At 40.9% G+C, this 13084-nt stretch overlaps 1 protein-coding gene across 6 annotated transcripts in view; it reads right to left on the bottom strand.

The window, feature by feature from the left end:
* Positions 1 to 13084, bottom strand: part of gbf1 (golgi brefeldin A resistant guanine nucleotide exchange factor 1) — a 281444-nt gene that overhangs the window by 255464 nt on the left and 12896 nt on the right. The window lies entirely within an intron of this gene.

A 13084-nucleotide genomic window follows, 5' to 3' on the forward strand; every position in this document is an offset into this window, starting at 1 on the left:
GGGGCTACACAGTGGCACAGTGGTTAGTACTGCTGCCTCATGGCATCGAGGACCCGGCTTCGATCCCGGCCCTGGGTCATTGTCCATGTGGAGTTTGCACATTCTCCCAGTGTCTGCGTGGGTCCCACCCACACAACTCAAAGATGTGCAATGTAGGTGGATTGGTCAGCTAAGTTGCCCTTAATTGGAAAAAAAAAAGAATTGGGTCCTCTAAATTTTTTAAACTATTAACTGTAATATCCAACATCAAGCAAAAGAAATTCAAGAGTATGTTATAATAACCCCATGCAAAATAATTGAAATGTGACTAAATGCAACATGCAAAATTGGCTGCGTGTAGAAATATTTCAATGTTAACTATGCTGAAAGGATTTCCTCTGTCGAATAGAAGTCATAGAATTTATCTGTCGAATAGAAGTCATAGAATTTACAGTGCAAAAGGAGGCCATTCGGCCATCGAGTCTGCACTGGCCCTTGAAAAGAGCTGACGCCTACACCCTATCCCCCGTGACACCATCTAATCTTTTGGACACAAAGGGGCAATTTAGCTAGGCCAATCCACCAAACCTACACATCTTTGGACAGTGGGGGGAAACCGACACAGACATACGGAGAAAGTGCAAACACCACACAGACAGTCCCCCGAGGCCGGAATTGAACCTGGGACCGTGGAGCTGTGAGGCAACAGTGCTAACCACTATGCCTCCCGACTGCCCGATTAAAGAGGCTGAAGAAAAAAAAAAACTTGACAATTCCTTCAAAAAGTAAAAGAGCAAAGTTCTTGTTTTCCCAATTATTGATGCTTTTTAACCAACAAGTTTACCATCAAACAAGCTTAAAGGGCATTGTTGGGTCACCTGACATATCAATAAGTACATCAGTTACATTTTTGCAGTTATATTTCTGATGGCTCTTTACATCCCCAAGAGATTGCTGCTCCCTACTTGTTCTGTTTTCTGCACCTGCAGTGTGGGCAATGATTAAACTTGGGATTAGCAATTACCTTAATTGAACTAATATGCTCACTGAATTTACTGTAGTCTCACGCAATGCTGGGCTAACACAAAAGCAAATTATTCCTGATACTGGAAATCTGAAACAAAAATAGAAAATGCTGGGGCAGCACGGTGGCGCAGTGGTTAGCACTGCGGCCTCACGACGCCGAGGTCCCAGGTTCAATCCCATCTCTGGGTCACTGTCCATGTGGAGTTTGCACATTCTCCCCATGTTTGCGTGGGTTTCGCCCCACAACCCAAAAATGTGCAAACTAGGTGGATTGGCCACGCTAAGTTGCCCCTTTATTGGAAAAAATGAATCGGGTACTGTAAAAAAAATGTTTTAAGTAGAAAATGCTGGAAACATTCAGCTTATCATCTGATGAGCGGTCATTGACCTGAATGAAACATTAACCCTGTTTCTCTCCACAGATGCTGCCTGACCTACCGTGTAATTCCAGCGTTTTCTGTTTGTGTATCACTTTTGGACAGATGGATATTAAACAAAGGTCAGATTTTAACAGGTTAAAAGAAGCGACAATGATTTAAAATTTGATTGAAACATCAGAGCAAATTCAAAACTGTAAGAAGAAATTGCCAAGAAACTCAATAGGTTAATTATACTTCATAATAAATATCATGGGATGTAGTAGAAAGTTATGGTCAGGTCTGAAGGTTGCCTTTTGATTTCAGTTTCTGTAATAGAGTATTTCAGTGTAACTTCACCCTTCAAGGTACCAAATAAGAGTTTGCATTTGAAATAATCGCCAGAATTTCTGGAAATGTTCTCAAATGTCTCCAAACATTCGCATTAATCAGACGTGGAAAATCTCCAACATTCTTGAGTTCTCAAGGAGATGAACACAATAGTTAAAAATTACAATTGTTACAAGCAACAATATAAAAATATGGAAAGTGGAAATTTAACATTAAAAAGTCCCAACTCGATCAGGAACATTATTTTTATCTCCAAAGATTCACTCGGGTACATTTTCCAGTCAGACGTTTAAACAAGAAATTCAGAGGACAAATTTGTAGCTGTTCTACAAATACAAAAACCTCCTGTTTCTGACACTAATGTAGCAATTTTCCATTTAAATTTATGAAGCAAAGTGATATGCTTTAATAACATGAATTCCCCTTCTCATCCATCTCCAAAGGGTTTCTTTGGGATAGGCGCACAGATTTAATTGTTTTTTGAGGGGTGGGTTTCAATGAAGGGTTTTTGCAGTAAAGCGTGTTTTAGATTCTCCTCCCAAGCTGTGCTCGTAAATCAGTCATAATTAATAAAACTGGCTAGGCGACTGTAAAGCTACAGATCAAAGATGATTGGGATCCTCGGGACCCATTCCATGTTTTTAAAAAAATCATTATTTGTTTTAAAGATTTTATTTAAATGTCGTAGTTCAAATCTGTCGAAGACCCAGCTACTCACTAGAGCTCGTTAGGAATATGCCAGTTAAAGAACAAGGCATTTTTTTCTTGAAAGACGTGTAACATTTTTTTAAATTTTCGTTTGAATCAGTCAATAAGGAATGATTTTCTTCGCCTGTCAAAGAAAAAAAAGTCCTAAATCAAGACAGCCTCGGGCAGCACAGTGGCTAGCACTGTTGACTCACGGTACCGAGGACCAGGCAGAATAGTGGCACAGTAGTTAGCACTGCTGCCTCACGTCGTCGAGATCCCAGGGTTCGATCCTGGCCCCATGTCACTGTCCGTGTGGAGTTTGCACATTCTCCCAGTATCTGCGCGGAGCTCACCCCCACAACCCAAAGATGTGCAGGGTAGGTGGATTGGCCATGTTAAATTGCCCTTAATTGGAAAAAAAATGAATTGGGTACTTTAAATTTATTTTTTAAATGCTTTTAAAAATTTAAGTGGCAGCCTCACCAGTTGCATTTCTTTGCACTCACTTTTATAATTAGCATTCCTGTGAAATGCATCCTGACTGTTCACTACATCCCTCTCAATGAAGCCTGAATGAAGTGAGCATAACCTATTTGGTAGTTAGCATTCTAATAATGCTCCGTCTCTCAGCATGAAGGCAGCAGGCCCCTCTTGACACCTTTCCAATGTCATTATCACGGTTAGTTGATTTGATTTGATTTATTGTCACACGTACCGAAGTACAGTGAAAAGTATTTTTCTGTGGCCGAGGGAACGTACACATAGTAGACAAAAAGAATAATCAACAGAGAACATTGACAAATGGTACATCGACAAACAGTGATTGGTTAAAGTGGGGAACAAAGGGCCAAACAAAGCAAATACATGAGCAAGAGCAGCATAGGGCACCGTGAATAGTGTTCTTATAGGGAACCAATCAGTCCAAGGGGGAGTCGTTGAGGAGTCTTGTAGCTGTGGGGAAGAAGCTGTTCCTATGTCCAGATGTCTTCAGACTTCTGTACCTTCTGCCTGATGGAAGGGTCTGGAAGAAGGCAATGCCTGGGTGGGAGGGGTCTCTGATAATGCTGTCTGCCTTCCTGAGGCAGCAGGAGGTATATACAGAATCAATGTGGAGGTGGCAAGCTTGTGTGATGCGTTGGGCTGAGTTCACCACACGCTGCAGTTTCTTGCGATCTTGGACTGAGCAGTTGGCATACCAGGCTGTGATGCAGCCGGATAGGATGCTGTCTATCGCACATCTGTAGAAGCTTGTGAGAGTCAATGTAGGCATGCCAAATTTCTTCAGCTTCCGTAGGAAGTTGGTTCCCATGCAATGAGCTAAATTGAGATATCTCATCACTACATAACAATGCGACAAAGAAGTGAAGGTATCTACCAGGCTTTTCCAAACATGTGCTTTCATAAAGGCTTTTATGAAGTTTTATTATAAAATGAATAAAGCATTTTAGCTACTGAATTGGTAACTATATACCCGAGTGCCCAAAGACAATGATTTCCCACACTCACCCAGGCAAATTGACTGGCACAAAAATTATTTGGAACATCATTAACTGCATCACAATTGTTAGGATCCCGAATGAGGACCCAACAATTTTCAACTCGTAAAACTGTGAGAAAATGTTACTGCACCACACCACAGGAGTGATAACACTGACCAATAGGTATCTTAAGTTAACCAGGTTTCTACTTGCTTTTCTCTGTAAAGAATCTTTGGAGAGAACACTTTTCAATACCAAACTGAAACACCTCGTTAGTTTTGAGTTATAAGACCTATTAACTCTCACCTGGCTCCCATTAACTACATCATCTACACCCAAAGCATGAGACATTATTTTGTCTCTTCTTACAAGATGTCCCTTGCCTTGTTTAGCCAGGACCAAACACAATACCCCTCAAATTATCTGCATCCCCAGGGGTCCTTCAAATGTAAACAATATTCCATTAGCTATCTATCTATAAACAAGTAAATAGTTCTCAAGATCTATTAGCAGAACACTTTATCTCAAATCAATGATTACCTCACTTTTACAAAACATTAATTCCCACTCTAACAGTCATGCTGCCTCTATGCATCTTAACCCAGGTTTTAATAACATTACTGTAAAAAATATATAAAATATGACAATTTCTTGCATTCATCACAATTAGCTACAGTAGTCTGTGCTGGAAAGGACAAACGATTCCTATTAGCTGATTTTGCTGAAATGTGTGACTTTCAGATGAAAACAAGCTCAAATGCAGCTATAATGCCACACGTAGCTGCCAACACACAAGGCCTGGGCACAAACATAAAGTATGATCTGTTTAATGACATAGCCAAGGATGACCAGAACCTGTGCAACTACCTGACAAAGGAGTCAGCATCTTCAAGAGAGAATTGAGGGTGGTGGGATGGAAGGGAATGGTGGATCACCCCAATGAAGCTTCCATTTTCAGATGGTAAATAAACAAGTTGCTGCTCACAGTTGGAAAAATAATCCTTTTAATTATTCCTTTCATTGCTCTCCAGCCCAGATTCTCAGTTAAGGAAACTAACCAAAATAACTTGCATTGACATGAAGATTTGAACTCTCAAACAGGACATGTCAATTTAAATGAATAGTTACCTTTTGGTTAGAATACCTTATGACAAACATAAAACGTTAGCAGAACATGGGTTCAACGGTCCATATGGTCTTCTGCTGCTCTGGTTTCTTACATTCTTCCTAACACCGAAGATAAAGTCATAATGCTAAACATTCTTGGTCACACCTAGTGATTCAGTCAGATGCTACTGGATAACAAAATCACATACAGAGCACACGTGGTCAACTAGACGGAGATGAGAGGAGTGAAGACATGGTAACTAAATTTGCAGGCGACACAAAGATAGGTAGGATCACTGCGCCAAGGAACTAGGTTCGCTCCCAGCCCCCTGTCCATGTGGACTTCGCACATTCTCTCCATGTCTGCGTGGGTCTCACTCTCACAACCCAAAAGGAAGTGCAGGGTAGGTGAATTTGCCATGCTAAATTGGCCCTTAAGATGAAAAAAAGAATTGGGTACTCTAAATTTATTTTTTTTAAACAAAGATAGGTAGGAAGATATGCTGTGAAGAGGACATAAGGAGATTGCAGATGGCTTTAGATAGGTTCAGTGAGTGGGCAAAAGTCTGGCATATGGAATATAATGTAGGGAAATGTGAAGTTGTTCATTTTGGCAGAAAGAGTAATAAGGCAGAGTTATATTTAAACAGACAACAGCTGCAAAACTCTGTGGTGCAGAGGGATCTAGGTATTCTAGTGCAGGCAGCACAGTGGCGCAGTGGTGAGCACTGCTCCCTCACAGCGCTGAGGGCCCAAGTTCAACCCTGGCCCTGTCCATGTGGAGTATGCACATTGTCCCCATGTCTGCATGGGTCTCACCCCCACAACCCAAAGATGTGCAGGGTAGGTGGATTGGCCACGCTAAATTGCCCCTTAATTGGGAGAAAAAATAATTGGGTACTCTTAAATTTTTTTATTTTTTTTTTTAAGTGTTCTAGTGCATTTTTTTTTAAATTCTCCTATGGGATGTGGGTGTTGCTGGCTGGGTCAGGATTTGGTGTCCATCCCTAATTAGCCTGAGTCACATGAGTCAGAAAAGGTTAGTAAGAAGGTAGGGCAAGTAATTAAGGCAGTTAATGGAATCTTATCCTTTATTGAGAGGAATTGAGCATAAAAGTAAGGACGTTATACTTCAGTTATACAGAGCATTGGTGGGACCGTAATTCAAATAGTGTGTGCAATTTTGGTCTCCTTATTTAAGCAAGGATGCAAATGCATGGGAGACAGTTCAGAGGAGTTTTACTGGATTGATACTTGGAATGCGCAGGTTGTTTAATGAGGAAAGGTTGGACAGACGTTGCTTGTTTCTAGTGCAGTTTAAAGAAGTGAGGGGTGACTTGATTGAAGTATGGGAGATCCTGAATGATCTTGACAAGGTGAACGTGGAAAGAATCTTTAAAATTAGGGTGGCCCTTTTATGACAGAGCGATGGAGAGCTTTTTCCCTCAAAAGTGTCATATTCTGTAGACTCGCCAATATGACTGATGCACTACAGAACATCTAATTCAAATAATTCTGTTTTTTACATTGACATCGAGCTCACATGCTCCTAACGTGTGATTTCATTTCCATTGTAATGTCTCAACAATAATGTTTTGTTTACTACTTGCGGTTTAATTCGCAGCTTTCTGACATCAGATAAATTGATGAGGTTGGCCCTCGCAGCTGTGTCGGGTTTCACTGTTATTAGTGTCATTTATCAATAATGACATTGTCCATTTTTCTTTGAGTTAATGCATTAACTGCATTGTTGCTACAAATTGTCATTGCAACATTGTCATTTTGCATGCAATACTATACTTGTCCCCGCTAAAGATCATGTCGATGAAGAACACGACTTTGAGGCACACTTCATCAACTGGGTTGATGGCTTTCGTTTGTCCCTCTTTTTGACAAGAAAATCATTGGCTAGTAAAATGATTTGTTCTTCCACATTTGGAGCGTACCTTTCCAATGTTAGACATTTTAGTTGCTGTGAAATGAAGAGTCTAAAGTTCTTGTTCCTTTTCACCAAACGCCATTTATTTCACTTCCACAGCCTCTGCACAAAACTCTTAACAACACATCACCTGACAGAGGCCACCTGAAGCCCCTTTACATATCAGTGTCAATTAATGGATACTTAACATAAATGAGACAACTAATTGCAATGTCTCTTAACCCATTACTTAACAGTCTCCCCTTCCTTGGAGAAAAAAAATAATTAGGTGAAAACAAAATTAAGAAACTCAAAAACACACATGATGTCCCCCAACTTTTTTTTTGTTTGGACGAGAAAGAAAAAGTCACAGAAACAAGCGCCCTTCATTAACAATATCCAAAAGTTTCTGTGAACTCGCCCCTCTTTTCGTAAAACAGTCTGACAGATGATAGCTCCTGTCGACCCATTTAATTTTTGTTATTTCCCCTGTCCAACATCTGCTTCAAACTTGCGATGTCTATCTGTAACCTCTTTTCATTGACACTTTTTGTAAAGTGCACATTTTCCCACAGGGATTTATTGTCAATGTGACAGTCAATAGGTATATTACCCAAATCCCCTAATTTCTGTCAATATCATACTTATATAAAAAGCCATATCCACCACCTCGACAAGGCTTAACGTCTCAGCAGCCAAAGTGCTTTTTACCACTCTTATTTTCTTTGTTTCCCACACAAGTGGGCAACATTTACCATTGTTCCCCAAAAGGAAAATTATAAAACCTCCTGCACTTGAAACCCCATCACATAAATATGCGTAGGACGCATCACTATAAACTATGAGTTTCAAGTGCTTAAGGTCACCTAAAACCGGGAACTTTAAAACACACTCTTGCATTTTTAGTTTGGCCAATGTTTTATTTGCTCTTATTAGGTCTTCCACTTTGGGATCATTCATTTTTGTACTCAACTCCAAGACATCAAAACTCATGTCCGGTCTAGTCTGTCTACCTAACCAGTTCAGTTGCCCAATTAAACTTCGCAGTTGCTCTTTTTCTATCTTTGAAACCATTGCATCTTTTTGTGAAACTCGGCCACGACTAATTGCTATCGGGGTGATGCTTTCCAAATAAGATTGCTGACTTAAAGTTGCCCCTAACTGAGTCTGTCCAATTTCCAGTCCAATATATTTAAATGCACCGGAAGCCTGACTTCCAACCCGGAATTCTTTCCTCAAACCAGAGATTACAATAGCTTCAAAATCACTAATCCCACCCCACAAAAAGTCATCGACATGCATCATGAAAATGCCAGAAAGATTTCCTTTATAGTGCCAGTAAAACATTGCAGGATCTGCTTTCAACTGGCAACAGCCTAACTTTAACAAAACTGATCTTACCGAAAAATACCAGACTCTAGATGCATCATTTAATCCATATACACATTTGTTCAACTTCCAGAGTACCCTTCTGTGTTAGCTGCTTCTTTAGGAGGACGGAGAAAAATGTCTCTCTGGAGCTGATGCCCCTTCAAAAAGGCAGCTTTTAGATCTATAGATTTGCATTCCCATGCCTTTGTGGCTAATAGAGCCAAGAAGATCTTTAAAATAACCTTTCCTGCTGTAGGTGAATCTACCCTTAAATCCTGATCTTCTAAGTTTTCTTCAAATCCCCTTGCCACAAGCCTGGCCTTTGTCTTATAAGTTCCATCCGGAAGAACCTTTTCCGTGCAAATCCATCTGTGGGATAGAGATCTTTGTCCCCTATCCGGTACTTCCGTGTATACCCCAAATTCACTCCAACTCTGCAATTCTTGCTGTTTAGCTTCTTTAATAACTTTTTCATCTAATTTATTTGAAGCCACCAAAATCTCAATGCAAGTGGGCTTCTACTCCTAATAGTGTTCATAGTCTTACTCATGTTCCGAGATCCTGACAAACTACGTCCCCTCTCCCGCCTGGTATCTCGTTCTGTACTGCCACTGCTTGATCTTTTCCTTCTGCTGTGGGATGTCCTTTCAATAGTTCTCGACCTTTTCCTGCAGACCTGTTCACTATCCGATGTACTATCTGAACTGGCACTGTGTTTCTGTGCCCTCCATTTCTGAACTTCGTTTTCCCAATCCATTGTCTTGACTCCTTCCCCTGAATGCTGTACATTCAACCAATGTTTATACTTTCCAGTGGCCCTCCCTGCTCTACTAATAACAGTTGCATCCTTCCATTGACGAGACCCTTCAGGCAAGTATGTCACTTTTGTACCAACTTTTGGCAGTTGCCCTTTCAGAAAAATGGCCTGTTTTAATTCACCAGAAGTGTTGTGTTCCTCCACAGAAACCCTGTCTATATCAGTTAATTGGTCCTCATAGTTCTGTAACACATGCGTACCAGATGACTCTGGTTCCTCGTCATGTCTGTCTGCTCTGTCTAAATTTGAAAATTTGTAATCTGTACCCATTATCCTTGATGAATGGACCCTAACAGTTTGATTACCATGTTGCAAAATAATTGTTTTGCCATCTATGCTTATGATCTTCCCTGGGCCTTTACATTCATTAGAATTGTCTCTCTTATAGTATACCATGTCTCCTTGCTGAAAAACGGCATCTGATGGCCGTACGTTATGTCTTAAAGCTCTGTGAATTCTTTCAGAGACTTCTGCTTCCAAAAAAGCTTTTCTACTGCTATGTAATGCATTTAAATGTTCAGCAAAACCAGAGCTAATTGTAGTCCCCTCCCAAGCTGGAGACTGGTCATCCAAAATGGACGGAATTTTAGGATTTCTACCAAACACTAATTGATAAGGACTATAGTCTCCAACCATCTGCAATGAATTATTTGCATGTACTGCCCATGCTAAAGCTGAATTTAGCCTGCAATTTGGTCGATCTGCCAAAATTTTCCGAAGCAGGTCATCGATGACAGCATGATTTCTTTCACAGACACCATTATTAAATAATTGCAGCCGTATTCATAACTCTGATATTCATGTTTCCACATATCCCTAAACTCATCATTAGCAAATTCTCCCCCATTGTCCGTAAGGAATTTTGCTGGTGGACCCATTCCTGTCCCTGTCCATTTTTCCACGATTTGCTCCAGAATTACTCTCTTTTCTTGACTTCGTACAATCGTTGATTGACTAAATCTGGTTGCTAAATCTACAAAATGCAAAATAAATATATTATTTGCTTTATCCCAGATCTTAAGGTCCATGGCCACAATGTCGTTAAAATCCCTGGCCAAAGGTAGGGTTACTATCGGTCGTGCTAGTGTCCTTCTGTACTTTCTACAAACTTCACAGCGGTCACTAACCTGTTCTATCAGTTTAGTATAGTCATCATCCCTTACCCCTACATCCTTTAATAAATTTTTCAGCCTCCGAGGAGACGGATGTGCAAATTGCCTATGCAGTTTTAATACCACAAGCTTTTTATCAGCTAAAGTCCCATTTTCAACTGCCATTAACACATCCTTAACCACTACTTGAAAAATTATTTGTTGGTAATGGAATACAATAGTGTCCCGACTGTGTAAATTGTAAGTCCACAGTCTTTCCAAAAACTGTTGCCTTATCCTGTTCCATATCCAGTTTCATGTGTGCTTTCTTCATCGATGGTCTGCTCAGAAGCATAGGTATCTCACTTGATACAACATCCGTGCTAATGAAATGATTCACTCCGGCAATATTGCAAGGGGTCACCACTCTTTTCAGCGACTTCAGAGTATTATCATCCCCAAACCTGAAACTTGTGGAACTTTCAAATTCCTTAACCTTGTTACGATTTTCAGCATTCAGAGTGTCCAGGTAACATTTTAACCAGTCAATTCCACGCACAGATGATGTGCAGCCACTGTCCAATACAGCACAGTTGAAGGATTCTGCAACCAACACCCTCATTACCGGCGTAAAACTGCTTGTCAGTAGGACAATGCCTTCTTTCTGCTCACTATCTTTTTCCTCTTCTGACTCTTCCGTGTCATGTGTCGCTTCAAACACTCTATCATAACGAGTTGGACAGTTGAAAGCATAATGGTATTGAGAGTCACATCGAAAACATTGATTCATCATGCCCCGTGCATTTCTGGGGTTCATCTTCCTATTGTAGGTTCTAACTGGGTTTCTGTCTTCATGATTTCCTTGTCTCGGTCTACGTCTATAGTCTTGAGCCCTGTTCGTAGCCATACACTAGTAACAGGATGGTGAAATTGTATCTTCCATATTCTGCCTTATTGCAGGCTGACCTATTTGGGTCATCAGAGCCATCGGAATCGAATGTTTCCCCAGAAACTTTTGTAAAGCTTTTGGCATCTGTTCGAATAAGGTATCCTTATCAGTAAACTAAACTCCTGTCAAAACCAGGAGCCTATCCATGTTGCTCACTCTAGTACAGTCAAGTAATTTAAAGGCCAACAGAGACTCTGGAAATTCCAGATTGTGTTTCTGCAGCCTTTTATATAGTCTGCCAAATTCCATTATATAGTCTTCCATAGAGATATCCTCCATTTTCCGGAACTTATCAAAATCCGACCATGCTTCATACGCACTTAACAAGTCATCTTTCTTATAAATCTTATCCATATAATGTAATAAAGTCTCCAGACCTTCTTCTGAGTCTAACTCTTCCAATTCCAGCTCAGAAAGCACTTTGTTTCAGATTTTACTGCCATATGGTAGAGAAAGAACCAATGCCATACCTTGTTTTCTCTTTCCCAAAGCAGTCCACATAACTACTGCACTTCTCCATTGGTTGTACGATTCCCTTTCAGAAAATAAGGGAGGATAGCCATATCCAGCCATCTTTATCCTGGGTTCAGCCATGTATCTTTTTTTTTTCCTTCTCACTCATTCTTGGTTTGATCAGGAATAGTTGTATCTTTCAAACCTTCACATTTGCACAGCAACCATCCTCTGCTACCATTGTTAGACGTTTTAGTTGCTGTGAAATGAAGAGTCTAAGGTTCTTGTTCCTTTTCACCAAACACCATTTATTTCACTTCCACAGCCTCTGCACAAAACTCTTAACAACACACCACCTGACAGAGGCCACCTGAAGCCCCTTTACATATCAGTGTCAATTAATGGATACTTAACATAAATGAGACAACTAATTGCAATGTCTCTTAACCCATTATTTAACATCCAAATGCTGGGCATTATCGTGGCAAACGCCATTTGCCACATCGCTGGCATGAAATGGCGGATCGGGTCGGCCACTCAAAATGGCCGCCTTTGCTGGGACCACGTATTTTATTCGACTGCGTCACCACGCGAATGGCGTTGGCCGCCTCTTCTACCTTTGTGCCAAAATGCTGGAGATTCAATGTGCTGGTCTGCTTTGCTGCAAGCTCACTAGCATGACATATTTGGATAGCATTTGAGAGTTGAAGCTATGTTTCTCTTAGAAGCCTCTCGCGTACCTTATCGTTGGACATCCCGAACATGATCTGACCGCGGATCATTGATGACTGGAGGGTACTAAAATTACACAACCGCGCCTTCAACCGCAAGTCGGTGAGAAAACTATCAAATGATTTGCCTGCTTTCTGGGTGCACATGCAAATTATGTAGGTTTCAAAAAAAGGTTTCATTTTGTTTAGGAGAGCAATGCCGATCAAATTGCTTCAGAACTTTGTCAATGTTCTTGCTGTCTGCCTCATTTTCGAAGACAAACATGTTGAAAATTTAAATTGCTTGGGGACCTGCTGCTCTGAGCAACAACGCAATGCACCTCTCATCAGGCTGTGCCTGCAGACCAAGGGCTGCAACATGGAGTGTGGACTGCTGCTTAAACAACCGCCAATCCTCATGCTACGTTACTGGTAATCCGAAGCTGTTGAGGTGCCTTGATATCTTCCATCCTCCTGGGCTTCGAGATTTTACCGCGCATTGAGCACCAGTTGTCAGTAGCTTATCAGGTTAGTAGGAAAAAAAATGTTTTCTTTCTTCTTCTTCTTCTAAGTTATCTTTAATTGTTCGGATCTGTGCAGAATCTTCTTGTTCTTACTCAATCATCACTCTTGGTCTCATGTCAAGTTCTGTAGACTGGCCGATATGAATGATGCACTACTAGGGCAGCACAGTGGCGCAGTGGGTTAGCACGCTGCCTCACGGCGCCAAGGTACCAGGTTCGGTCCCGGCTCTGGGTCACTGCCCGTGTAGACTTTGCACATTCTCC

This window comes from Scyliorhinus torazame, chromosome 28 (genome assembly GCF_047496885.1).
Source record: "Scyliorhinus torazame isolate Kashiwa2021f chromosome 28, sScyTor2.1, whole genome shotgun sequence".
Taxonomy (NCBI): Eukaryota; Metazoa; Chordata; class Chondrichthyes; order Carcharhiniformes; family Scyliorhinidae; genus Scyliorhinus; species Scyliorhinus torazame.